Genomic DNA, 9,255 nt, shown 5'->3' with positions numbered 1-9,255 from the left:
CAAATGGAAGAAATAAGAAAGTAAAAGAGCTATACAGAAATTTTCAAAGAGCATATTAAGAAAACAAAGTAAAGAATTATTATAACAGAATGTGCATAGACCTGGAGTTAGCAAGCCAAAAGGGAAGAACACTCTCAGCATTTCTCAAGCTAAAAGAACTGAAGAAAAAATCAAGCCTTGACTAGAGATATTGAAGGTTCTGTGAGTAAAATAGTGAATGATGCAGAGAGATAGAAGGAATACTCAGAGGTACTGTACCAATAAAAAATGACTAATGTTCACCATTTAAGCAGGTAGCATATGAACAAGAAACAATGGTGTTAAGGAAGAAGTCCAGGCTGCACTAAAGGCAGTGGGAAAAACAAGTCACAGGACCACTTGATCCTGTGGATACACTTGAGGCACCTAGACCCAGTAGAAGATGGATTTCAAAAACACATAAAGATCTCCAAGGGTTGCCAAGTTCACAGATGTTGAAAAGAAACAAGGCCCTACTTCCAAAGTCAACAGAGAAAGAAAGTCTTCCCTTAGGTCTGGTGCTCTGAGTGGATACACTCCATTCTTAGCTCTTCTTCCTTGGTGGCACTGAGATCTGTCTGTCTCTATTTGCTTCTCTTTCCTTTTATCTCTTTAAAAGGTGATGCAAATTGCATGCTAGGGATTGTATCTCACTGTAACCCCTTTACAACTGATTGGCTGGTCACATCAGATCACAAAATAAGGTATGAGTTTATCACCACACAACAGCCAAATTAGAATATTACATAATTACCAAACAATGAAATCATTTGTTGACATATATTTTGGGGTTACAATTCAATCCATGAGAAATATACTGTTGGAGTTATTTGAAAGGTCAAAGTTACATTATCAAGTGGAATAATCTATTCACAAATGAAAACATACCATGTTGTGTTCCTTCATGGGAAATGAAGTGACCACCAATAATCATCTTCAAGGATCCTAGAAATACATGAACCTGAGTTTTCTAAATGCTCAGATAGATTAGTATTGTTTGTTTTTAAGTGCCATCAAGTTAGTACCAACCCATAGTGATCCTGTATAGGGTTTCTGAGGAACGACTGGTGAGTGTGAACTACCAGTGGTAGTTGTGGTTGAATGCTTATCCTACAGCCACACCAGGACCAAGATTAGCATTAGGCAGATGAATTTATTTTTAGCAGTGATAGATAAAGTTCCCTTCTGTCCCCAATAAGAGAACTACATAACTGTACTTCAGAAATAGCAAGAAATGCAGGTAGAAACAGAAAACATAGAAACTTTTCATATCGGTGTGATTATTGATTATGAGAGTGTAAATAGGAAAAGATATTTTGATCATAGATGTACCGGTTAGCTGTGAGGAATATGAGCAGGAAAATAAAAGTTGATAATTAGAGTAAGATTTTTTATTGAGATATTTCAATACATTTTTTAAAAATTATAATTAAGATAGAAAGAGGATAAAATTCAGTGTTGTGCAGATGGAGAGAAATACAATGAAGAGATTCAGAATTATCAAAATTGGTCATACAAGTGTCAAAGTGCCAATTTGCCAGATTTTCCAGAATGTCAGTGAAATAACGGTGCTCCCATCTAAATTTGTCCTGTTTTATTTGTGTCATTAAGAGCATACGCTGTTGAGTTACATGAGAATCTGTCTGTATTTTACTATTGACAGTGGTTACCTAGTCTCTTCTTGGAAATAAATGGGAACTTAAAGTAGATAAGAAAAAATATTGCAATACTGAAATAGAGGACTTGGGTTCAAGTCAAAGTACTATCACTTATTAAGTATGTGAATAATACATTTTTAAGGATTTTATTTCACTTGAATCAGGAGCCAAGAAATCAAATAATGTGCTACACTGAACAGATCTGCTGCAAAAGTTCTCTTCAGAGTGTTAAAAAGCACAGATGTCACTTTGAAGAATAAAGTATGCCTGACCCAAGCGATGGTCTTTTCAATCACCTCATTTTAATGTGAAAACTAGAAAAAGGAATAAAGTGGGCTGAAGAAGAATTAATGCTTTGAATTATAATGTTGCCAAAAAATATTGAATATACTGTGAACTACCTGAAAAAATGAGCAAACCTGTCATGGACAAAGTACAGCCAGAATGCGTCTTGAAAGCAAGGGTGGCAAGACTTCACCTTACAAGCTTTGACATGTTATCAAGAAGTATCTGCCCCTGGAGAAGGACATCATTCTTGGTAAAATAGAATGGGTCAATAAAGAATAAGATGTGTCAATGTAATAAACTGACACAGTGGCTACAACAAAGGGCTCAGATATAGCAATAATTATGAGGATGGTGCATGCAACAATAGTTTCTTTTAGAATGATCAGCAGGATGCTGGTCCCTATGAGGTTGAAGTTACAGACATCCCAAATGTCTGATGTTCTTAAAGAGTTATACCATTGCATAATTTCTCATATCAATGATTACTCCTGTCAGTATTCTACCCATATCCCAGGGTTCTGCATTTCACTTCAACAACTAGCAGAATTCATACAATTGTAGAGGCTGGTAAGTTCCAAACGTACAGTTTACACATCTGTCTGGAGGATTCTCTTCATTCATGCAAAATCAGGCTGCTGACTCACCAAGCTGTGATGGTGGTGGTGGTAGTAGTGTTGGTTGTGTAATATTGAGTCAGTTTCAACTCATAGTAACCATGTATAGAGTCCAAGGCTGTAAATCTTTATAGAAGCATGAAGTCTCATCTTTTTCCCATGGAACTTGGTAGATTTGAACTGTTGACTTTGTAATCTACTATGTTACTAGGGTTGCTTTCACATGGCTGTGGAAGGTGGCAAATCAAGTCAGGTCAATGGCTCAAGTCACAGGAACTGTAAGTCAGATGAAGGCAAGCTTAGTTAATCAAGCAAAGGTGTACACAGCACACTTACATCACTGATATGACTCATTTTATACCCAGCAGGATGGCAAAATTGACCAAGCCCCTTGTAAGATTTCTAAGTTTTTATAATAACAATTAATCTTGTTAGCTTTCACTCATAATGGAACCATATAATTCCATTGGCATCTTCTGCCATTGTCTCTTACCCAAATCCAACAGGAAAAAGTCATTTGTATGGCAGTTACAATGACATGGCTAGAAGCTGTGAAGTGCCATTGAGTCAATTTTGACCCATAGCGACCCTGTATAGGATTTCCAAGGAGCAACTGGTGAGCTTGAACCATCAGTCTTGCAGTTCAAACAGCTTTGCAGTCTGGCACATTAACCCACAGCTCCACAGCAGGACCCCCTGGCTAGAAGAGACATACTAAATAATTCACTGCATTGCAGGCCACCCATTGGCTCTTCCAGCCACTGGCCTTTTCATACATAAAAGATAAACTTTCCCCTACAAATCCAAAGCAGTCATTAACAATTAGTTATTCAGCCTGGCGAGGTCTCTCTAGCTGTCTATTTGATTTGATCAGGTTCTTCAAATGTTTGTCTCATCTTCAACCTTCTTGGCTCCTGATAAAATATAACTGAGAGAAGATTATTCCCTTGCTCTGAGTCTCTCCTGAGGTACTAGCACTATGTTAGCTTTTCTCCATTCCATAATGTATTTATTTACTCTTTAACCTGCAGCTATTATTTCCCCTTTTTCCCATTTTTCTTTTATTTTTACCCAAACTTTCCCACTTAGGGAAGGAACATAAGGACTGCTGTGCCAGTCCAGATTGCTGGTAGCAAGACCAGTCTAGCAAGTTCTTCCCCAATCATGTTGAGTAAGATTACATAGATATAAGACTAATTGGCTCTCTAGACCTCGAAGCGAAGCAATATTCTTTGTCAATCTCAATTTTGCCAAATGGAGGGAAGATACAATCCATCCCATCAAGTCCTTGGGAATTCTATCACACTGTTTTAGGGGTATAGTTGACATATCTTGCTGAGGAAACACCCTTGCTTCTGGAACTTGCAGATGCATGGCTTATTCTGGGACCATAACCTGTGGTAGAAAAAAAAGCAACTTCAGGTCATGTGAGGAAGAATTGTACAGCTGCATAGGTGCCTTTACCCACTACTTCTTTTCCTGATCTCCTCGAGAAATGTAGGAATCTATCCAGTGGTGGTCCTCCCTTTGCATCCTTTATATTGAGTATAAATACATATTCCTGAAAGTGTGTGAGCCAGCCCTTCATGCCTTTGATGTTGTTGTTGTTGTTTAGTGCTGTCAAGTCGGTTCCAATTCAAAGTGAGTCTGTATAGGGTTTCTGAGGAGTAGCTAGTGAGCTTGAACTGCCAACCTTATGGTTCAAACCTACCTTGTCATCCTGTGCAGTAACCCACAGTGCCAAACCTGGACTCCATTCATGCCTTTACTCCCCCAGATTTTAAATAATAAATGTTTGAAATGTCCCTTTCAATTTTTTATCAAACAATTACTCTGAGGGTAGTATGCAATATGGTATGCCCATTTAATATGATGCGTCTTGTCCCATTGCTGATCTTGCTGATCTCTGTGAACTGTAAAGTATGTTCATTAGTTTGAGGAAATATAAACTGTACCCCAAATGTGTACACCATCTTCTGTTCTAACCCCATAATGATGTTGTTGGCAGCCATTATGACGTATGCCAAATCTAGTACAGATAAGTATCTATTCCTGTGAAGACCCACTTGTACCCACCTGGTGCTACTGGTGTTATTGTTACAATATAATTCACTCACCAGCTATGTTCACAGCCTTTCCTCCCTTGTCCTTCCTCCAACCCTCCATAGGGAAGTTGCTCCATAGCCTCTGTCATCTGTCTTTCTTAATAAAAGACAGAGCAAAACTTAATACTATTTTGTGCCTCAGAGGGTGCACAAGGGATGTGTCAAGACTCATCCTATCTCTGTATTGCTGCAGCACATCCATGTCTGTTCACTTCATGGACCCAATTAGCCTCTTCAATGGGACATATCAAAAATTCTACTTGCTGATTCCAATTGCCTTCTGATCCAGAAAGGGCTTTTTTCTGATAGACATCAACATATCCTACTCTGATGTACCCTTGGAATTCCCAGAGTGTTTTTCATAGGTCCTTGCCCTGTATTGGTGTCCCTAACAGTGCAGTTTTCTACTGTCCATTTGCCTGACCACGTGGCCAGTAAAAATCTAATCATATGGGAGCTCATCATTGTTCGGTTTTTCCACCATGGCTGAGAAAATAACATACAGTTCAGTCCACTGAACTGACCTATTCTTACTTTCTTAAGCTCTTCTATCTGTTAAACTTAATGAAGCAGTTTTCCACATGAAAATTTGTCCATATACAATAGAGCTGCCATATGCGAACCAAACAGCCTTCTTCTTGTAAGGAGAAAGTTGTTCATAGGGCTTTGCCCATGTCTTAATGGACAGTGGCAGATTCCCAGGTGGTTCAAGGTTACCTATGGTAAAAGAGGCTACCTGCTTTAGCATACAGTGAGCACCTTCCTGGAGTCTACCAGTAGCCTGTTCTTACACAAACCATTTCCATTTTATTGTGGAGCTATTTTGCATAGTGCCTTCTTTATTCAAGTGCTTCTTTGACATTTCCCATGGCATTATGGGCCTGTCAGGTCTCATGAGGAATTTATGTTCTTCTGTCAATGAGGATGACTTATTCAATATCCAACAGCAGGTGAGTAATTGTCTTTCAAATGATATGTATGATGTTGCAGCATCTGGAAGTTTTCTAGTCCAGAATCACAATGGTTGTCATAGAACAACATTCTCAGGTTATTGCCATAAGCTCCAGTCTGCATATACACATGTGACAGATACCACCCAAACCATAACGTCCTAAAGGCAAGGAGAGTGAGGTCACTTTCTGTAACTCAGACATAGCCCAGTGTTGTTTGTGTCCACATTTGAACAAAGTTTTCTTCTGACTGATTTTACTGATGAGAATCAGAAATATTCCCAGCTGAGGAATATGTGGCCTCCAAATCCAAATAAACCAATTAATTGCTTACTATTGTGGTTAGATAGTGAGAACAGCTCATTTTTGAATGACTGTGGAACATCACTGGTGGCCCTTGCCCAAATAGTCCTCAAGAATTTTAGCATATGGGACCCTGGATTTTTGCTGCCTTTATTAACCAGCTTCTGTTGGTCATGTGAGCTACTACTGTATTTTTATTTGCCCTAGCATGTTTTTACACATTTGATATTAACATAATATCATCAATGTAATATGTCATTGCACTTGAGATCTATGGCAAGTGCACAACTCTATTCTAACCAAATTATGGAGGTAAACTGGTGAATTCAAATAACTTTGTGTCAAAATACTAAAAATATATTGGGATCCTTCCCAAGTGAAAGAAGGTTGAGCTGACTTTTTTCTGAGATTGCAATGAAGAAAGAGGCATTTGTAAGCTCAAATACTGAGTACTCAGCTGATAATAAGAGAGGGTATATACACAAGAACACCCACACTTGCATATAATACCCTCTTGATCTGGCTTCAATGGCTGGATGATCAGAACTCAACTAGAAGAAGAAAGAAAAGAAAAGAAAAAAAAAAGAGTAATCTGCAGTAGTTCAAAAGAAGGAACAAATCTTTACAGCAAGGATCATTCCCACCCCCTCGATAAACAGGGTAGACAGGGATGGGAAACTTGGACATTGGCTACCCAAAATGGGGGATGGGGGGTGGGGGCGACTACAAAGGCAAGAAGTGACTAGCTAACAAGCTTTCAAAAGGGAGCCTAGATCCAGAGGGAGGTAGAATTTTCACTGAGTAGTATTAAATCTGCCTGGGTGGGGCTGATGAAAGGAGATGAGGATAGCACTTATGTGGTACAATAGTGAATAATTACTATCAGGACTGACTGTGAGGGTTGGAAATGTAAAGGTAGATATTTTGTAGCAAAAGGAAGGGAATGGTTGACTTTGAAGTCCAGAAGCGGAGGGCCCTGGGACCATCAAGGGAGAAGAGTGGAGTGTGGGACCCTACCCAAAGAAATAGTGATTCCAGAGATGTAGGCAATGATAATGCTTAATATAATAATACATTTAGGTAAGGGAGATGCAACTACTTCATATAGGATTTGTTTACATCTTCCAATTCTCATACAAACTTCCCCCTTAATCCCATTAACCTTTGCATGCTCACATCCCTGGAGTATGATTTTAAGTCCCTTCATGTTTTATTGTCAGATTTTGGGTTACAGAAATGTGTCTAGCAGTACCAAGAAGGCCTCTTCCTCATGCCTGGGCCATTTCACCTGTACATGAGCACATGGTCTCCAGTCCCTTGCTGAGGGCTGGATCAGAAGACTGGCCTCTTTGTCAATCTTAATCTTGATCAGTTTACCTGAGGCTCTGCTTCAAATGATCCTAGCTGGGAATTCCCATCATTAAATGCTTCACAGCTGGTATGAATAGAATGAACTTCTCTAGGTCTCCTTAACATTGAGGGGCCAGCAGAAATTTCCTTCCCTCTCCCTATCCTCCTGCAATGTTGTATTAGAACCTTTGTATCTACTCCATCAATGTCTGCCACATTCATTCAATTTCTCAGTAACCATCTAAAAATTACTTTCCTACTGGGTAAATTAGGTAAATATCCTATGAATAGCTTTTGCTTTGGATGTGATTGCAACATAACAATTGCTTTAAATCATAGATATTTTCTATCCCATCCTGAAAACAAAGGTTTATCATTTTCTCATTTATCCCCTTTCTCCATAAATCACATATTCCAGCAAGTCCGGACCATTGCAACAAGACCCACCATTCTAACACAACTGCAACAATAATTTCTTTTAGAGTATCAACATAAGGTCCCTATATGTTGGAGGTCAAAGATATCCCAAATGTCTGACTTCCTAAAGTGCTATACCATTACATAATCAACCACTACTTTTCCCTTCACAATTCTCCTCCATCTCCCAGGGTTCCACAATTCACTGCAACAACTTACAAAGTTCACAGGCCATCAAGGAAACCATTTACACAATTGTGAAGACTTACAAGTCCCAAATCTGTAGTTTAGACATCAGTCTGGAGGATTCTCCTTATTCATGCAGAATCAGGCTGTTGACTCATAAGGTTGTGGAGATTAGCTCAAGTCCCAAGAACTGGCAATCAGATGGAGGCAAACTTGGTAAATCAAGCAAAGATATTCACTGATCACTTATATCACCAAGATTGTTCATTTTATACCTAGCAAGATGACAAAGATTGACCAAACCCCTTCTAAGACTTCTGAAATTTTACAATCACAACTAATCCTGTTAACAATCTGTGACAACTGAACAACATAATCATAATCATAGCAACAACTTCCCCCATTTCCTTTTACCCAGACCCATCAGTAAAGTTATTTTGTGGTAGTAACAAAGATGTGGTTTGTTGTTAAGTCAAGTTGGTTCATACTCATAACTAGCTTGTATACGGTTTCTGAGGAGCAGCTGGTGGGTTTGAACTGCCAAACTTGTAGTTAGAAGTCCAGTTCTTATCCTACAGTGTCATACCAGGTCTGCAAGACATGCCTAGAAGAAAAATATTAAGTAGTTTACTGGAGTGCAACACAGAGCTGGGCAGCCATTCCTTCAGTTAAAAATAAAGCCAATTATTACAAAAAAAATATGTGAAAATCTGGAATCAGAACCAAAAAAGAAAGAACACGCTCAGCATTTCTCAACCTGAGGGAACTGAAGAAAAAAATTCAAGCCTTGACATTCATTATTGAAAGATTCTCTAGGCAAATTATTGAATGATGCAGAAAGCATCAAGAGAAGATGGAAGGAATATACAGAGTCATTGTACCAAAAGTAAATGGTTAATGCTCACTCATTTCAAGAGGTAGCATATAATCAAAAGCCAATGATATTGAAGGTTCATTGAAGGAATTGGCAAAGAACAAGGCATCAGGAATTGATGGAATAAAAATTAAAATCTTTCAAGAAAGTGAGGCGGCATAGGAAGCATTCATTCATCTATACCAAGACATTTGGAAGACAACTATCACGCCTACTGATTGGAAGAGATACATATTTGTGCCCATTCCAAAGTGAGGTGACCCAATGGAATGTGGAAATCTCTTTGATATCCCATGTGAGTAAAGTTTTACTAAAGATAATACAGAAATGTCTGCAAGCACACATTTAAAGAAAACTTCCAGAGGTTCAAGTCGGATTCAGAAAAAGCTGTGGAATGAGGGATATCATTGCTGATGCCCAATGGATCTTGGCTGAAAGCAGAGAATATCAGAAAGATGTTTACCTGTGCTTTATTGACTATGCAAAGGCTTT

At 38.7% G+C, this 9,255-nt stretch overlaps 1 pseudogene; it reads left to right on the top strand.

The window, feature by feature from the left end:
• Positions 1–5,558: 5,558 nt before the first annotated feature.
• LOC102828562 overlaps positions 5,559–9,255 on the top strand; it is a 107,255-nt pseudogene continuing 103,558 nt past the window's right edge.

The sequence above is a fragment of the Chrysochloris asiatica genome, unplaced genomic scaffold (assembly GCF_000296735.1).
Source record: "Chrysochloris asiatica unplaced genomic scaffold, ChrAsi1.0 scaffold00002, whole genome shotgun sequence".
NCBI lineage: Eukaryota > Metazoa > Chordata > Mammalia > Afrosoricida > Chrysochloridae > Chrysochloris > Chrysochloris asiatica.
This window is presented reverse-complemented; position numbering and strand designations above follow the sequence as displayed.